This window comes from Lacerta agilis, chromosome 5, assembly GCF_009819535.1.
Source record: "Lacerta agilis isolate rLacAgi1 chromosome 5, rLacAgi1.pri, whole genome shotgun sequence".
Classification (NCBI taxonomy): Eukaryota; Metazoa; Chordata; class Lepidosauria; order Squamata; family Lacertidae; genus Lacerta; species Lacerta agilis.
In genome coordinates this window covers 26,385,957-26,405,306 of record NC_046316.1, presented here as the reverse complement: position 1 = coordinate 26,405,306, position 19,350 = coordinate 26,385,957, and the positions used below count along the sequence as shown (strand labels likewise).

General features: G+C 48.0%; 1 protein-coding gene across 3 annotated transcripts in view; it reads left to right on the top strand.

Moving 5' to 3' along the window:
* Positions 1–17,715: 17,715 nt before the first annotated feature.
* Positions 17,716–19,350, top strand: part of LOC117046725 (broad substrate specificity ATP-binding cassette transporter ABCG2-like) — a 37,026-nt gene continuing 35,391 nt past the window's right edge. For 2 of the 3 annotated variants that reach the window (XM_033149005.1, XM_033149004.1), the window contains exon 1: positions 17,716–17,988. The gene's annotated coding sequence lies outside the window, so the exon portion shown is untranslated. The remainder of the gene's footprint in view (positions 17,989–19,350) is intronic. The other variant, XM_033149006.1, reaches the window with a different exon arrangement.

The following is a 19,350-nucleotide window of genomic DNA, read 5'->3' as shown; positions in this document are numbered from 1 at the left end:
CGTGGCGGCTCTAGGTAGGGCTGGCTGGGGGAAAGGAAATGCTCCCACCTGAAACTCCGGAGAGTTGTCAGCCAAGGTAGACCAGTAACAAGCCAGACGAATCAACTTACCAGTTAAAGGCAGCTTCCTGTGTTTAGTTGAGAACTTCGGTTTAAAGCACCCCAATAGGTCCTTTCCATGGTGTCAGTTCGGGGAGGGTGTTAGGGAGCCTGTGGTCCTAGGGTATTGTTTCACTCTCTCATAAGCCCCAGGCAACTTGTGGTCAATGGTCAGGAGTTGTCCAATAACATCTGGAGGCACACAAGTTCTCTAGCAACTGGTGTAGCCATCCTTTCCCAGGCACAGAAACAACTACCTGTAGCATTGCTAATAGTCAATTAACTAGCCTCAAAAGGAGAGCTCTCTTGTCTCCGTTGCTTTTGGGGGTTTTTTGTGTTTTTTTTTTGTTTTTTGTTTTTTCCTGCTGCAATTCTCCTGCTGCAAGGGAACAGGACATTTCACACTCTCCACATAATAACCCAAATGGGGCTTATCCCAAGTATTCCAACATTTTACTCGCTACATCAGAAGTCAGCTCTGCCACCAGTGGTCTCTTGTAATGGTGTCTCTGTTTACATACAGAGTGCTAAAGCAAAGCTATGTGCAAGTACAGGGAAACTCCCTAAGGCTACTACAGTGAATTGAGTGGGGTATAAAATCGTAGAGCTGGAAGGGACCCAAGGGTCATCTAGTCCAACCCCCTGCAATGCAGGCATCTCGGCTTGCTTATGAGTAACTTCACAATAGATCCAACAGACAGTGCATAGTGGAGAATGAGTCTCCGTTACAAGTTGTGCATCACTTAAAGGCTTGCTCGTTCTTTGACAATTGTCAGGTATTGTTCCAATGGGGGAAAAAATGCCATTTTCATCAACTTCTGTGTCTCTTCAGTCCTCTGGGATATTTGGACACAGTGCGGTCCTGTGCCCATCATGTGTTCTGTAACTTGGAGCACCCAGCAGGCAAAAGTGGTTTCCATGCTGTGTAAAAAGTAGTTTTAAAAGGAAGAATCTGGAAAGGTTTTAGAAAGGGAAGCCCTCCTTCTCGATTCCAGTTTGTATTTTCTGGCTGGCATCGATGCCCAGCTAGCGATAAACTACAAAGGAAACGGCCTTCCTTAAAACGTATTTATGTACTCAGCTGGTGCTTAGTTCCAGTATCTGATTTATTTAATCCCTGTCTTTCAGCTGTGTTTATTTTAGTGCATTGAGATTTTATTAAGGTATTATATTTTAAATTTTGTAACCCACTTCAAGACTCTTAGGGAGGCAGTACCAAAACCTCTTAGTATGGGAGTAATCCCAGCTCCCCTCACCCAGCCCACCCGGTGCATACAGGCAGAATACTGCACCAGCCTGCAGCTCATGGGGTGTCTGGGCCTGGATCAGAACCAGTGTCATCATGAGAGCGAAGCAGTGATTGCTCGGATCTCTGGCCAGCTCAGTTCTGCTCCCAGAAAGCTACATTTCAGGGTTTTCTGCTACCAGGTGGTAGGGATTCTCCTGGCAGTCATTCTCCCTGCCTATTGGGCAAGTGGAAGGAGGGGCTCCATACTAGTGGAGGTGATGACTGACAGAGTCAGAGGCCAACAGGGCTGGACAGAGGGACACCCACACCCAACTCAACCCCCAGCATGGAGCAAAGGGGGTCTTGACTGCCCTATACATAAGTAAATACTGATAGATAATAAAAAGTTGCCTTGCCTTTTTTAAATGTTATATTTCTCCTTCCAGCACCTCCGCACTCAGCATAGCTTAGACCAGTATCCAGGCCAAATCCATGGTGATCAACCTCTTTCACTGCCGAAGTTAAGCAGCTGTAGATCAGGTCAGTGGCTGGGTGAGTGACCACCTGGGGACTTTACAAACAATGCCTTGGGTTCCGTGGCAGAGAAAGGGCATGATATTTGTCCGCAAATAAATAAACTCTGAGACACATTTGGTGGCAATGTGGGAGAATGCATATTTTCTCTGTGGTGGAACTCAGCTTACAGAACTCACTACCCAAAAGCATAGGGGAAGCCCCTCTTTGCCTGTGTTTTGCTGGGGACTGAAGCCTTCTTTTCCAGAGAGACTTTGGTTCTATTGCTGTTCTGTTGCTGCCCCATTTGTTAAGTGGGGCTCATTTCCAGGTAGGTGGGTAAAGTGTTACTGTCTTTTATGGACTTTTTAGTGGGTGGGTGGGTGAAAAAATGGAAAACATGAGATTTGTAGAACTATGGGTTTGAGAGTGAAAGGGAGATTTCTCTCTCTCTCTCTCTCTCTCTCTCTCTCCCCCCCCCCTCAGTGTTAGAAAGCTGGGGCAGAGGAGAGGTGTTCACCTAGCTATGTGTCAAACTCAAATCAGTTTTCATGGGGATAGGAATTTGTTTATGGGATTTGCAAGTGCAAAAGGTGGCAATTGCCTTTGATGGCTTGTGGGGAGAGTGGGGGGAAAGTCTGCACAAATTCAGGGAGGGCAGACCTCTCCATAGCCATGCTGGCTAAATGGAACCTCCTTGTACAGTGCCAGTCTACCTTTGAGTAGCATCTAACGTGGAGGACAGACAACCAAACAAAAAAAACACCCCACCATCACTTGCATCCTCCACTTTTGAGCTTCTCAGAAGCATCTGACCAGCCACAGTGCTGCACTAGATGGCCCTTGATCTGTCCAACCTTGCAAATCTTATGTCTATATCACTGCCATACAAGGGTTGTCATTCATAACATTCCCCACCCCCGCCACCCAATTGACCCTAAGGAAGAGGCCAGTTTTCTTGAGGAAAGAGGCCTTGGTTCCTTTCCCCCCCTCCCCTCCCCTTTCCTCTGTACTGGTGTATTTGCTCCCTTTTTTTTAACAGTCTTTCCCTCTGACTTGTAAAAAGCAACCGCTAGATTGAGTTTTGCATAGACGGCCTGTTTTGAAAAAGCCTTTGGCCAAACAAGGCAAACTGTCAGGAAGTGTTTAAAGTTACACACATAAGCCACAGAAGGGAACAAAGGCGTTGGCACCGAGCCATGTGCAAAAGATTCAACCAGAGACCCAAGGAGAGCGTGTCTGGGAGGACTGGAGACAATGGCACGCCGGAGCAACAGTTGGGCTTCCTTTGCGCACACCTGTTGCTGCTCGCGCAGAGGAAAGGACCTCCCTTCCCTCCATCAGAGAGGGGTGAGGGGTCGCTCCAAGGTCTCCCCCGCGCCCCAGAATGGCCAAATACCTCCACCAGGTGACCAAAAATTATTATTTTGGGGGGAGTCAGCGCCGGGGATGCGGCTCTCCAAAGACCATCCCAACCCTCCAGTAAAGTAAAGGCAAAAAAGGGAAGGGGGAAAGAAATTTCCTTTCTAAAGGGAAACTTGGAACTTTCGCCCCCGTGCTTAAAAATTAGATAGGTTGGGGCTCTAAAAAGGCTGGGGTCGTTCAAAGAGACCTGGTGGTGGGAACTCTAAGGTCCAAAGGTGATTTTCCTTTAAGAAAGTGGACCCGAGCAAAGGAAAAGGAGGAGGCACTTTTGTGCGCAAAAATTACCCGGGATATTTACGCAAACAGTTGGAAAGCTCTGGGCACGTCTGTTTTCCCACCTCGGGGCGGGAGGGAGAAACTCTGAGGTACCCTTTCCCATGCTTGGAGGAGTCTGCCGAGCTGGAATCGGAGTGTGGCTGAGATCTTTGTCAAGTCCCAAAGGGCGGTTTTGGAGGTGTTTTCTGGGTTCCGTTTTACCTCACCAAAAACATTTCCTCACTGGCCGTTGGTTGCGGCAGCGAGAATCGCCGTTGGAATCTGTGTAAAAGATCCCTATGTGGAAAGCGGTGGTGCTGAAACAGCTCCTTTCCCAGAGCTGGAAGGGTGACCTCGGACAAGCTGTAGTTTGCTCCATGCGACAGGTAGCACGGGGCCCCCCTGAGACCCCTTTTACGCACGGCTGTCTCCAAAAGCGCAGGGCAGAGGCGTCGTTGAACGCGAGCCTCGTGCATCTGTCGACCGCCGCTCGAGTCTCTTCTCTACGGGGATCTGAAAGACTTTCCCGTCTTTTCCCCCACAAGGAAAATTGGGGGCGGAGGCGGGGAGGAAGCGAGAGACTTTTCTCCCCTCTCGAATTTTGTGTGCCCTTTTTAGATTTGCGACGAGAGGAGGGAAAGGGGGGCGCGAGGGAAAACTGAATAGGCTCCTGGCAGATTTTTTTGCTTGCACACAAATGGATAACAAAAATCTGGTGAGCGAGTTACCAACCCCTTAGACTGCCCACTTCAAACGTCCTCCAGACAAAAGCTGAAGAGGGAAAAGAAAGCCCCACCTGGTCGCACTGTTTGCTAAAATAATAATAAATAGATTTCGTTTAATAAATAATGACAAGAGATTGTAAAGTGGAGTGCTTTGGGGAAACATTAATCATGAGGCGGGGGGCAGCCATCACCTGCTCAGGGAAACAAGGCAACTTTATTGTTAGATCACCTTCTCTCCCTCTCCCCAACCCCCCTTTGTGCCATTGCTTTCCCCTGATAACTTCCCTCCAATTGCCACAATTGGCTGGTCGCTTCTGTTTACTCATAGTTAGCATAACAAGCGCAATATTACCACAAACGTGATAAAAATCGACCGGAGGTGGGGGGGCGCTGCCTTGGTTTCTTCCTCACACCTGTCCGGGCAGCTTGAATGCCTCGCTGGCATTAAATGGCCATCCCAGTTGGGGCCCTTCTGGCGTTTACATTGGCCTTCCTTCTGCTACTTTATAACAGGTTTACTGCAATTCCCTATCGCCCCGTCCTATTTGTCTTATTTTATTGAAACCATATGGTAACCAGAGGAGCCAAGCACCCCACCTTTTCGCCTGCCAGGCGTCGGCGAAGGCTTCGTGCAATCTGGGCCTCCCCCTCCCCTTTCTCCTCTTGCAGGCTGCCGCGGCCAACTGGCGCGCTGTTTGGTTTGAGGAGGGCTCGTGGAGATAACAGGGCCGTCTGGCTTCCCTTTCCCACACAAACTGTGTCAATACAATCTTAGGCACGCACACACACATACACACAATCCATTAAAGGGGAGAGAGAGAATAACTGGCATCGGGTTCATCCGCATCCCTGAAAAGAAGGCATTCCCCCATTATTAATTTTGGAGAGGTGAGAGGGCGACCATATGTCCCCATCTGAGGTAACCCAAGACGCACGTGGAACACTTGGGAAAGGAAATAGGACCCCCCCCCAACAACCCCACACACAAAATGAACCCAGACAAGGGAAGGGGGTTAGTCCAAGTGGCCGGAGCTTTGTGCTGCCACGTTCTCCCCCGCTTCCCTCTATACACACAGAGAGACACACAAGATCTCCCCATTCAGCGACGGACAAACGAAGCTTTGAGAAGCTGAGCTGCGCTCAATGTCAGGGAAAGGTACAAGGGCGCAGCGCAACACCTGTTGCGCCCTCCAAGACTTCTCAGCGCCCTGCTCTCTCATTCTCTTTCCCCGCCCCAAGCCAGGAGGAAACTGGCGAGGAGGAGGTGGGGGAGACCATTAGCTGGAAACCGTGATTTGTGAGGCCATATGTTGAGCAGCCACATATGGATGCTCTTCAGAAGGCACACAGAAGGAACAGCTGCCTCTCCTGACATACCTACCCAAAAGAGATAACTGGGGAGCCACCTCTTGGCGTGCTCTCTCTCTCTCTCTCTCTCTCTCTCTCTCACACACACACACACACACACACACACACCGGTTGACAAACGAGAACCCCGCTAATATGGCTGAGAACAAGGCCTCGATTGCGAGGGAAGGGCTTCCTTGTCCAGTTCGACAGATGCTCTTTATTTCCCCCTCCGCTCCATTTCCCCCCTTCCCCAGTTTAACTCATCCGCCAGGCGGGTTTGCTTGGAGCGCAACCTCCGGGCGCAAAAGTGGAAAGGTGGCTCTCTTCCCGACATCGAAAGGGGGCAGCGAAACCATCTCTAGAGCAAGGAGGGAGGAGGCAGCTCCCTCTCCAAGACTCCCACCACCCATCCCAAGAGGAGAGGCGCCTTCAGTCTGTCAGGAATCGAGACGTTCTGCTGGAAATCGGTGCGCTCTCACTTGTTGAGTTCGTGTGGGGTCTGATGAGGCTTCTGGAAGGAAAGCGCTTTGCGGGGACGGGATCCCAGGCCAGGTCTTGTTCGGAGATGGATAGTTCTTTGGCTCAAGCTCAGGCCCTCCATCAACAATCCACTACCGTTCTCATTCTCCATCCAGAAACACAGTGGGAGGAACTGGCCTCTGGTGCAGTTTGGTCAGGTATCACCAGGGTTGAGAACAACTTTTTCCTGTCCCAGGGACACATTCTGTTCTAGACAACCTTAGCAGGGGGGCGGACGGGGGTGGTTGAATGCCAGCGAAGGGAGAGACTAGAGGCCAAAGTGGCTGAAGCAATGACTACCCCTTTGAACAGGGACCTGATTTCGACACACACTTCCTTACTTCTCTCTGTCCTGCACCCAAGCAAGCAAGAAACAGTATGGGAGCTCAAGGATACATTGGAGCTAAACACTCTCAAAGGGTGTGCAAAGCAGGGGGGGGGATGGAGAGTTTGGCCTGGGGGAGTCCCCAGGGCCAGACACAGAGAGCTGAAAGGCCACATTTGGTCCCCAGACCTGAAGTTCTCCATCCTTGTTGTTACCTCTGGCCTTAATGGTATTATGGTTCTTTAGTGTATCACGTCACTTCCTCCAAAATGTGGTAAACTCAGGTGGCTGTGTTTGGGGACCCTCCTCCTCAGCCTTCAGAGTGAGGCCCTGGACTTCTGCCCTAAAGCACCACATGCTGACCATGCATTATAGCATTGGTGGAGGCGAAAATTTTTTGTCTGGGTTTCTGTAGACTTGGATCCCCCTTGGAACCAACAGTATCATAACAGGCAGCTTACAAAGTGATGGAATATGAGACCCAGGGTTGCATCTCCTGGTTTCCAAATATGGCCAGCGAATGGATTTCTTCTGTTAGCAATGGTGGAGCAGAGGACTTGTATTGAAATCAAGAGCAAACACACTGCCAAAAACAAGACAGAGCAAGGTTAGAAATTGTGGGAGGAATGGACTGCCAGTTCTGGAGCACGGTGGAGGCAGGGACCCATTTAGGTAAACTAGAGTTTCACTGTTGTTGGTCAGTCTCCTTGCTGGGCTTCCTGCAAAAGTCTTGGAAAGGAAGGAAGAGGATCACCCAGCTTGTTGGGGAAGATACCTGGTGATGCTCAGGAAGGGGTACTGAAGTTCCCACCAAGCAATCCAGAGAAAATGGTGAAGGAAATTGTGTTTTGTTCAATGGCACTCTGAGAACAGGGATGGGGAACCTGTCTCATTCCACCTGTTGTTGGACTCCATCTCCCATCAGTGCCAGACAGCATAATGTCATGGGTGCTTCCCAGCCAAAGAATGCACATGTTAGAGAGCTAACTCTTTATTGTCAGAGATAACAGTTACAGTCGCTTCCACAGCTCTGGAGACCAACACACACCAATCTGGCATCTAGACATCTATTCCCAGGTCTGCACTCTATAGAGCAGTTGCAACAACTGGGGGCCACTCCCCCTCCACCAGCTTATGTACCTTCCCCCGATGGGTTGTCCAAACATAGCTGGGGACTGCACCTGTATGGAAGATGCTGTTTCTGCTCTACCTGCTTCAGTTCTGTCCTGGTTCTGGGAGACAGTGGTGTGGGGGGAGAGTGGGGAAGCACCCAGTCCATTTGCCTGGCCTGCCTTGTCATCCTCTTCTTCCAGCTCTAAAGCTCCCCCCTGCCTCTGATTCTTGCCTCCTGGCTGGTACAGGTCCCCACAGGCCACTGCCCTCCTCTCCTGAGCCAATAGTCAGGGATGATGGGAGTTGTGGTCCATCAACATCTAGAGGGCCACATTCCCCAACCTTGCATTAGAACAGGGGTAGGCAACCTAAGGCCTGTGGGCTGGATGCGGCTCAATCGCCTTCTCAATCTGGCCCACAGATGGTCCAGGAACCAGCATGTTTTTACATTAGTAGAATGTGTGCTTTTATTTAAAATGCATCTCTGGGTTATTTGTGGGGCATAGGAATTCATTCATTTTATTTTTCTTCAAAATATAGTCCGGCCCACCACATGGTCTGAGGGACGGTGGACCTGCCCACGGCTGGAAAAGGTTGCTGACCCCTCCCTTAGAAGAACCTGGAAAATGATGGAGAAGTTCCAGAAACAGTTCCTATAATGGTGCAAAACACCTTCCATCTTTCCAAATAAACATCCAGTTGTTAATCTGAAAAAATGGATAGGAAACTTCCTAAGAAAATAGGAAATAAGCACCATTATTTGATCACAACAACTGATGAATTTTGGCACTCTGCAAATTGTTCTGCATTATGTGCACCAGGTTAATTCTTTTTTCTATTCCCCTGTGCAACAACCATCAGACCTGACCTGTTTTAAACCCTGTTTGCTGTATCTAGGTTTGGAGTTGGTTGTGTTCAGTGATTTGGTTTGAAAATCGATTTGTTGGATTATGGTTTTTTAAATATAAAATAATCCTTAAAATAATGTGGGGAGGATTGAACCAGAAACACACACACACACACACACACACACACACACACACAGAAAGAGAGAGAGAGAGAGAGAGAGAGAGAGAGAGAGAGAGAGAGAGAGAGAGAGAGAGAGAGTCTCCCAGTCTTCTAGTTCTGTGAGGATTTATTAGAAACACTTCTCATTCAAATTGGTGCCACCACTGTTTATGGTATGAGGAGAGGAGAGGCAGCAGCTGAAGTAGTCTAATGCTAGATGCCAATGCAGAGATGAAGAATGATGCTTGCAAATTTGCAAGTCAAATTAGATGGTTTCTTGCCTTGGACAAAGACTCATATTTGACTTTGTATCCTTCTCAGGAATTTGTATCTTTCTCATCCCTGTGCACTTTGGCTGTACACACAGAACAACTTCTCTGCTGTGAGGCATGCTAATGGCGCGTGCACGCACCCATGCACTCGCACACACACATGTCATCTCCGCAGTCCCCCAAAATCAACAGAAGGAAAGAAGCATCCATTAGTCTAAGATGCAAACCAAGCTCATCTGAAGTATCAACTAGGTTGCAGCAGCAGAGGCACCAGACCCACATGCAACCTGGAGAGGGAAGCCAAATGAGCCTAAGAATTTACCATGCACGTTATTTGCCCTGAAAATAAGTAACTCTTTCATGTATATATACATGTATATATACATTCAGGTGTTTAAAAATAAATACAGCCACGAGCTGACTCACTGTGGAGCAGCAAGCAGCAGGTGCAAGCTATCTGAGCAGTGAGAACTTGAGATTGCAGTAGTAGCAGCAGCAGCACAATTCATTAGTTGGAACCCAGTTCTGCCTACCCTTTGGAGCTTCATCCCAGTGCATATCAGATAAGTATATTCTCTCTTGTCTTTTGAGCTAAAGACGTCTCTTTCAGCAAGCGTTCAAAAATCTTTATCACAGTTTGTGTCTGCTCTATTATGGATTTGAATTTTTTTCCCCATGGATGTTCTGCTGTTGTTTTAAACTGTTTTTATATTTATGACTTTTACTTTTTTAATATATGCAGTTGTTTTATTGTTTTTGACATGTGTACCTGTTTACTATGTGAGGAAGTGAGGTCAGCAACCCTAACAGTGAAAGAAAGTCAACACAGGTCAGCACAAGGGCAGGAAGTTTGGTTGTCCCTGTCTCTGTCTAGCCTTTCTTTCTTAAATGGTTTTTATAAAAGATTTCCTTGGTTTACAAAAGTACGTGCATTGTCTCTTTCAGGTTGTAAAGTCTTTTCTACTGATCGGTTGCGTTTGATATGAGACATAGTGTTGTATACAGTATAAGGGTGAGGAAGAAGAGGGGGGAGGGTGGTGGTGGTGAGACATATTCTCTTATATAGTGTACATGTGGAGTTTTGTGTCAGCGTCAACTGGTTAGGTTCTCTTCCTATTCGCTTATTTCATTTCCTTGGTAGGGAGAGGGATTGGGGGGGCAGTGTGTAGTTGGTTGTCTGTTGTTGGCTGCAGTGAGGTTTGTTTGCATTTGTGAGGGGGGGAGGGATTGTTGGGGCAGCTTTAGGCACAGTGGCTTATCCGTCTCTGTAGCCTCCTACTCTATATCTGGAAAGCTGTTGGATTCAGGGCTTGTCACAGTTTGAGACCTGAAAGAGCACCTATTACCACCTGAGTCTCAGACCCATGAGCCAGTGTGGTGTAGTGGTTAAGAGCGGTAGACTCGTAATCTGGTGAACCGAGTTCGCGTCTCCGCTCCTCCACATGCAGCTGCTGGGTGACCTTGGGCTAGTCACACTTCTTTGAAGTCTCTCAGCCCCACTCACCTCACAGAGTGTTTGTTGTGGGGGAGAAAGGGAAAGGAGAATGTTAGCCGCTTTGAGACTCCTTAGGGTAGTGATAAAGCGGGATATCAAATCCAAACACTACTTCTTCTTCTTCTTCTTCTTCTTCTTCTTCTTCTTCTTCTTCTTCTTCTCCTCCTCCTCCCTGTGCTTGAGCCCCGCACTGCCCAAGTGAAATAGATAGCATTTATTATTATTATTATTATTATTATTATTATTATTATTATTATTATTGTATATCACCCTCTTGCTGTAGGGGCCCCTGCCACCAGGGCAATCTAGATGGATTTTATTTATACCTATAAGATTTTGCAGAACTGGGGCCCTACAAAAAAAAAAAAATCAGGTTGGGCCCCACTGCTTCCAGTAGGGCCCCACTGGCTAACCCTGAGTTCCAGCAGGGCCCGAGTTGGCCTACTCTTGCATGAAGTCTTGGGTTTGCCTCATGAGAGAGCTGACTCAGGGCTCGACTCCCATCACCTAAGATTATTGGCCATGCTGGCTGGGGCTGATGATAGAGTCCAACACATTTGGAAAGTCACAGGTTCTCCACCCCTAGAGCTCTAGAAGCACCTCAGTGGGAGCTGCTGCAGAGAAGATGTGCAATTTGTCCAATCCAGAGAGACAATCATATCCACAAGTTAAGTTTAGGTAGGAGATCAGTGGTGAGATCAACCCATTCATACAGAATTGATCATTAATCAAAACGGAAGTGGCCCATTTGTTTCCAATGTAACCAATGGGGAGAGAGGTGAGGTATGCAAAGCTCCCCTTTTTGTCTCAGTTGCTTGCCGCAAGCTGAAACAATGTGGTTTGCCTCCGAAAAGCTGGTTTAAAATATGTCCTTTCCTTACCCGACTCTTTCTCTCTCCATCTCCCACTTTGTGTACACACACACACACGGTTAGAAAGATCTATGGTGTTTTTAAAAAGGGAAATAATTAATTACTCAGCTAACTTGAAAATGCTTTGGAATAATCAGTCACTAATTCACTGAATAGGAAAAGCTGCAAAGGACTGTTATAAAAACGCCGCCAGTTGCATTCTGGCACAGTAAATCTTCGACCCTTTTTTAAGAGTGCCCTTTGTGTGTACAGTCCAAAGAAAGCGTAGGAGAAAACAGTGCCGTCTACGGAGAGAAAGGTCTCTGGGGTCTTCCTGGGCAACCTACACACATGCCTGGGGGTTAGCTAGCAACTGGGCCTGCATATAACCACCCTGTAATAAAGCAACAACAGAATGAATGCTCAAAAAACAAAAAAAGGACGGGTTGTAGCCCGACTAGCATGCAACTTTTGTGCAAGCAAATCAGGATGGATGTTGAACAAACAGGTCATTTGGAAACTGTCTAAAGTAGGAGTAAGGAACCTGTAGCACAGATTTTGCTGGACTGTAACTCGAATCATCCCTGACCATTGGGTATGCTGTCTGGTGCTGATAGGAATCAGAGTGCAAAAACATCTGGAGTGTACAGATTTCCTATCTGTGGTCTAAAGGAAGAAGAAAAGAACAGGGTGTGCAGAATGACTTGGGGAAAGCGGGGATCTAGAGGGAAGCGTGGATGAAACTGTGATAATGCAGATGGAAGACAGTATCAACATGTGGTTTGTAGAGAGGAAAAGATGGGTTGTAGAGACCTGTGAAGTAGGCAAACGGGAAATAAGTGCCATGACCAAAGAGTGTCAAATGGCCCTGCGGTGGTACAGAGAAAGATAGTGCCACAGAGTGCAGAGGGTGAAAAAGTTACTGAATTATTACTTCTCATGAGCAAGTGTAAATCAGCTACTTTGTATGCCAGCTAGTGGTTTTGTTGGTGTCCAGAAGTCATAAACAAGTCTAAGGATTTTGGTTTCTACATTTCTCAAATGACTAAAATGGATATGAACAGACTGATAATGGAAATCTCCAGTGATTTGGAAAGATGGGCACTACCCATACTTGGTATTTGGGGGTAAGGTTAGCACACTTAAAATGAATATTCTGCCATGAATAATGTGTGCTGCGTGATAATTTCCTACCTGTTCCCTAAGCATATCTACAAAATATCTGTGTTTATTTGGGCTGATACTCTACCTCATTGATCCTCATAAAAGAATGCAGTTGCCTATACTGGAAACAATCAGCAAGTCTCTTTTTCTAGAAATACCCCCAACATGCGGTAGTTTTAGATATGGCTTACATAACACCCCTTTTTGAATGGGAGGTATTGAGGATCTAGGTATGTAAAAAGAGTAGGACATATATATCGCCTACAATTTCAGCAGCTTGAGAGACAATGGCACATATGAATTTTAAGAGCCCTTAAGAGACTTGTAGGGACAAGGGTGGTGCTGTGGGTTAAACCACAGAGCCTAGGGCTTGCCAATCAGAAGGTCAACAGTTCGAATCCCCATGACGGGGTGAGCTCCCGTTGCTCGGTCCCTGCTCCTGCCAACCTAGCAGTTCGAAAGCACAAATAGATAAATAGGTACCACTCTGGTGGGAAGGTAAACAGCGTTTCCGTGTACTGCTCTGGTTCACCAGAAGCGGCTTAGTCGTGCTGGCCACATGATGCGGAAGTTGTACACTGGCTTCCTCGGCCAGTAAAGCGAGATGAGCGCTGCAACCCCAGAGTCGTCCGTTACCTTAACCTTTTAAGACACTTGCACTGCAAGCTGGAGGTATCATGGGAACATAGGAATCTGCCTTAAACCAAGTCAGACAGTTGGCCCATCTACCTGAGTATTGTCAACAGTGACTTGTGGCAGCTCTCCAGGATGAAATATCCACTATCCATTTTACAATGATCTAACATTCTTAATATTCTTACTACATTTGAATGTACTCTTTATAAACACCAACTTTGCCTGAACACCTATTTGGACATTTGGATGCCATGTATCAATCTGAATGCTTAATGGATGTGTTGATGTTTATTATTTTATGTGCTGGCAAGTTTTGTTGTTTTACCTTGTGTTTTTATTGTGTTCCATTTTTTTTCTTTTTCTTCTCTCCCCTTTGAGTGAGATGCTTTGAGAGAGCTCTTTCCCTTATTCTGTTAAGCCAACAACTGAGACCAGCCCATTTCCCAGTTAGCAGAAATTTTCATTTGAGCGGCCGGTAATAAGAACGCCACTAATTCTTTAGGCACAATATTTGGAGCGTTATGACTCTCTAGCGACAAGAGAGCTATCACTGGGTCTAAATCAAGATGCCGACAATCAGTTTTGGGGAGGTGGCAAATTCCATCTCCCAAAAAGCTTCAATAGGTATACAGCCCCACCATGTGTGTCTGAATTACCCAAGAGTTTCACAACCCCTCTGATATTTAAGGGATAATGAATTGTTTATATGATAGCATTTAAGGCACAGAACGCTGCCTGTGAGGGAAGGGACCATGTAGCAAGATATTGCAATGAAGATGCAGTCAGGGAGCACAATACAGAAAGGCAACTATGCTACATAGACCATTACTCCCATCAGTTGCATAATAACAATAACAATATAATAATTAATAATTAGTAATTTATTATTTATACCCTGCCCGTCTGGCTAGGTTTCCCCAGCCACTCTGGGCAGCTCCCAACAGAATATTAAATACACGATAAAACATCAAACATTAAAAACTTCCCTAAACAGGGCTGCCTTCAGACGTCTTCTGAAAGTCAGATAGTTGCTTATTGCCTTGACATCTGATGGGAGGGCGTTCCACAGGGCAGGCACCACTACCAAGAAGGCCCTCTGCCTGGTTCCCTGTAACCTCACTTCTCGCAGTAAGGGAACTGCCAGAAGGCCCTCGGAGCTGGACCTCAGTGTCTGGGCTGAATGATGGGGGTGGAGACGCTCCTTCAGGAAGACAGTGGCATGCAGCAGTTTGGCAGAGATGTGCTCTGGATTTTCCAGAATAAAAGAGGCCTGAGGCCTGTTCAGTTATTTCAGTGTTTTTCAACCTTTTTTGGGCAAAGGCACACTTGTTTCATGAAAAAAATCACGAGGCACACCACCATTAGAAAATGTTTAAAAAAATTAACTCTGTGCCTATATTGACTATCTATAAAGTAATTTCCCACGGCACACCAGGCAACATCTCGCGGCACACTAGTGTGCCGCGGAACAGTGGTTGAAAAACACTGAGTTATTTGGTATGCATGAGTACTAAATGTTTCAAGGAGCTTCTGAGAATGCTCCTGGCTTGACCCACCCCCTAGATACAGACATGCATTCACTCACACTCCTGGATATTGAATGACTAGTGTTGGCCTGAAAAGTAAACATGAAGCTCCCTCCAAAGAGTTGCAAACAAGTGTTGACTTGGGTTTGCATCCCTGTGAAGGGACCATATGTAGCCCCCACCCACCCAATGGGTACCAATAACATGTTAGCTCAACAACACAATCTTAGCGCTGCACTCTAACCACTACACCACACTACTCCCAATGTGGGATATCTAAAGGGACAAAACTTAAGGTTTTGTTGGAAAATTTGACGCCAGCTAGGGCTTGCACAGCTCACGTGGTAACATCAAGGCAAAGCCATAGGAAGCTATCGCTGTCAGAAGCAGGCCAGGAGTTGAGTGATGCACAGAGACAGAAAGGCAATGTGTTAGGCTAAACAGCAAGCCTCTTATAGCCCTCCTGTCCAGGAGGGATCAGTGGCCAGCCTGGGTGGGCAGGGCTATGCCCATGTCCTGAGAAAAATGTGGCACTGCAAGCTAGGAGTTTTATGCTGCAGTTCTCCCAAATCACCACACGGGGCAGCTGAACATAACACTTGTTCACAAGCAACTCTGGGGCAGGATTAATTCACTTCATGCTACAGGTTTTGGCTCACATGAGTATCAAAAAAATCCCTGTACACAGAAGATTGGGAGTCAAGGGGAAAGGCTCTAATCCACTATTCTCCCTGACTGGTAGGCTACTTTTCTAAGTGGATGGATTTTATTTTACTCTTAATTCCATCATGCAAACTCCCACTTGCAGTCGGAAGAGAAGCAGCTCAGACACAAGTTTATCCCCTCATCTGCTGTTTAAGAGAGCAAGGCCTAATAGGTAAGAGAGGTTTCCAGTTAAGCGCTAGCTTAACGTTAGTCTTGGGATTTGAAGGGTGTTCCAGTGTGCATATCCTAGAATACAGGTGTTCAGGTGCTCTTTGCAAATCAACCCTCTGTAATGGATTAAAAACATATATATTCTGTACTAGCTGCATGTTTCAGAGGTTCCACACTTGAAGGCGTTACAGGGTATTAGGCAAGATACCTGTGCTTGTGTCACACCATAAGCAACATAGCTTTGTGTGGCACTTTAAAGGCGAATTTATTGTGGCCTAAGATTTCATGGTTTCGTTTCAGCTGGAAGAAGAGCATTCTAGTTCACGAAAGCTTATGTCATAGTAAATCTGCTATTCTTAGTTTAAGGTGCCACAAGATTCTTGGTTGTTTTTACCAATCAAAGCTCTAAATTGGTCTGCTGCTTGTCAGAGCTTGCACAGCTGAAGTTTCTGAACTGTTTTCAGAAAAAGCCCCACATATAATCCATTGTGCCAATCTCAACATACGACTGGGCTGTACAGCTGCAAACAGAGGCGTCCTAGCCATAGAGGCTACTGGCGCAAGGTGCCAGGGCGCCACAGCCTGGAGGGTGCCTCCGCCATGCCATGCCGCACCCGGGGCCTCCTCCCTGTCGGAGGAGCCGCCCTCGCTCACCTCTTCTCGGGCTGCGGGCACTGTCGCGGGGAAGCCAGTGGCGAGCCTCCCATCGGCATGGCAGCCAGGGCTCCCTGGATGGCTGCACCGCACAGCCACTTCAACCGAGCAGGAGGCGGAGGCGGACCATGGCTTGTGGGGAAGGGAGCTGTGAGGGCGACGGCAGCAGCAGAGATGCTCTGAGGTCACAGCATCTGCTGCATATGGCGAGGGAGAAACGAGTGTGGCTTCCTTCTTGTTCACGTGGTGAAGAGGGTGCACTGAGCTCTTTCCCTGCTGTGGGCTCCTCAATAAACATGCATAAGATTGGGTGGTTTGCCACGCAACCAAGCCCCTTTCCTGGGGATTTAAGTGGGGTTTCCCCGAGGCAGCCTTGGCGTTTCCCTTCCTACGCGTGAGCCACTTTCTGACAGCTCCTTGAGGAAAGCAAAAGGTAAGGGTGGAGTTCAGGAGGCGGAGAGGCCCGGCGAGGTGAGCAGGGCCCTCTTGCTCCAGAGTGAAGTCCACTTCCTTGTGGGGAGGGGAGCTGCGAGGGCGACGGCGGCAGCAGAGAGTGACCTGGGACGGTGGGTGAGCCTGGAGAAAAGGGAGTGAAGAGTAAGTTTCTTTTGGGGGCCTTGTGAGACCCACCTGCGCTAGCAAGGCGGGAAGTTTAGGGCACCGCTTTTGTCAGTCTCGCCAGCTTTGTTTGGTAGAAAACACCAGGGACTCAGCTCTCCCCATCCAGGGTTTAATAAAAGGGTGCGAAACCCGGCTGAAGGGTCCCTGGTCCCGCTCGATTCTCTTTGTCGGGCAACTAATCCATGAATCCCCTCGGATATATTTGCGGGGTTGAGGCCTTTCATCAGGGGCACCTTAGCCATAGAGGCTAGTGGCGTGGGGAACCACGGAGGAGCCACCCTCCAGCTGCTGCCAGCCCGGAGGGAAAGGGGGGCGTGGGGGGCGCCGGAGGGATCCTTGCACCACGGCACCAGCTAGGCTTAAGACGGCCCTGGCTGCAAATGTTTTAAGTGCATTATACAAGTGTGACACTAGATGGCGATGGTGAGCTCATGGCAAATTCAATATATTTTTCAAAACGCTTAAAAAAACAAAAAACATTTTCACAGCGTTTTTTATGTGTCTAGATTGCACCCTAGAGGTTACCAGACCATACATAGATGGCAGAGGTTAGGCTATCCCTGTCCAGAGAGGGGCGCCACTGACTCCACCTGACGACAGCAAAAAGGATCCAAAAGTACCCCAAAAGTTGCGTACCTGCTCCTTCAGAGGGACTGCAACCCCATCCAGGGCAGGCAACCTCCCATATTGTTGGTGCTTTACTGGGGTCTTTTTAAGGCTGGAAAAACATGCTTTAAATATTATAAGTAAAACATTAAAGTTTGCCTAGTACAAAACACAAGAGACCAAAGGCTCGTCTAGTCCAGCACCATCCCGCACTTGCCAAGCCTTTGCTCCGTTTTGCAAGATTTTTTTTAAAGGCACGACACCTATAACTTTGGCCCAGCGCAGTCAAGAGGCAGAGATAACGCCAAGTGTTGGCGGGATCTTTAGCAACACCGAACACGACATTTTTTTCACACATGCGTCCTCCTCTTCCGCACGCAGCTGCTACTCCGAACCTTTCAAGAGGCCTCTGCGCAACCCAGACGCTTCTCCCCTCTATTATAGATCGGCGTCCGGTGTCGACAACCCGAAGGCGGACACGTGAGGGGAAACCATGTCGTGCGGTCGGAGAGGGCGGGTTGCAAGAGCTCGTATTACAGCCGAGGGGAGGAAAGGCTTCTTTCCCGCGAAGCGAGGGGCTTGGGGCGGAGCAGGTGGGGCACGTCGTGACAGGAACCCGGGAAGCGAGAGGAACGGCAGCCCCGCAGCCCAGTCGGGAGAGGCGCTTTTCAGGCCCGAGGGGAGCTCGGCTGCGCCCCGGACCCGCCTGGCCATGGACCTCGAGCGCGGTGAGTCACGTCGAAATCCTCCGCCCGCCGCGGCGAGCTGTCTTCCCCTCTCCCCGCCCGACGTGCGCCCACCGCAGGCCTGAGCTGCTTTCAGGCTGCAGTCGTAGCGAGGGCGCAACGCTGAAAACCGGGGAGCTTGTTTGGGAGAGGAAACGAGTTCCATTGCAAGGCTTCCTTTCTGCATTGTCTTATGCTACATGGGAATCTGCCCCCGTGTTTCATCCCCAATGTTAAAATTAGGTGCAGTCTGGGGGCGCAGGTGTTGCTGGACTGCAACGCCCAGCACCCCTGAGCATTGATTAGGTTGGAGGGGAGTTGCAGTCCAATTGGAACTACAGAACCACAGGTTCCCCACTTCCTAAAATGTGATCTCCCCACTGTCCTTTTCTCTTTCCCCAATTCCCTTCCCCTTCCTTAACTCACCTGCATAAGAGCATCTTAGTAATATCATAGGATTGTATGGTTGGAAGGGGCCAGCAGGGTCATCGAGTTCTTCTTCTCTGGCGATCACTCGTAGCTGAGTAAGATTGTCTTCCATGAACCGGGTCTTATCTTAACAGTGAGTCCATAAGTGACTGTGGAGGCCAGTTCTGGATCCACATTTCCTTCAATAGTGGGGATATAGGTTTCTGGGCGGGAGTTGATCACGGTGAGGGTTTGCCAAACGTGCCTTCCTCTTATCATGTTTATCCCTTTCGTCCTGAGTTCAAGCATCTTCAGTGTCCATGACACCTTTGGTAAAGGCTGTTCTCCAATTGGAGAGTTTGCAGGCCAGTGTTCCCCAATTGTCTGTGTTTATACTACATTTTTAAAGATTTGCCTTGGGAGAGTCTTTAAACCTCTTTTGTTGACCAGCAGCATTACTTTCCATTTTTAAGTTCGGAATAGAGTAGTTGCGTTGATAAACAATAATCAGGCATCCAAACATGACCAGTCCAACGAAGTTGATGTTGAAAAATCATTGCTTCAACACTGGAGAGCTTTGCTTCTTCCAGTACACTGGCACTAGTTCACCTATCTTCATAAGTGATATGTGTAAATTTTTTGGAGACACCATTGATAGAATCTTTTGAGGAGCTGGTGTTTATAAGTGGTCCATTTTCACAAGCATACAGTAAGGCTGGTAGTACAATAGCTTTGTAAACAAGCATTTTGGTTTCCCTGAGAATGTCCCAGTCCTCAAACACTCTGCACTTCAATTAGGAGAAAGCTGCACTCGCAGAATTCAGGCGATGCTGGATTTTGGCATCAGTGTTGGCCCTTGTGGAAAGATAACTGCCCAGGTAGGAGAAGTGATCAACACTTCTCAACGTTACACCATTAAGTTGGATTTGTGGTGCTGCAGAGGGGTTGTTTTGTGTT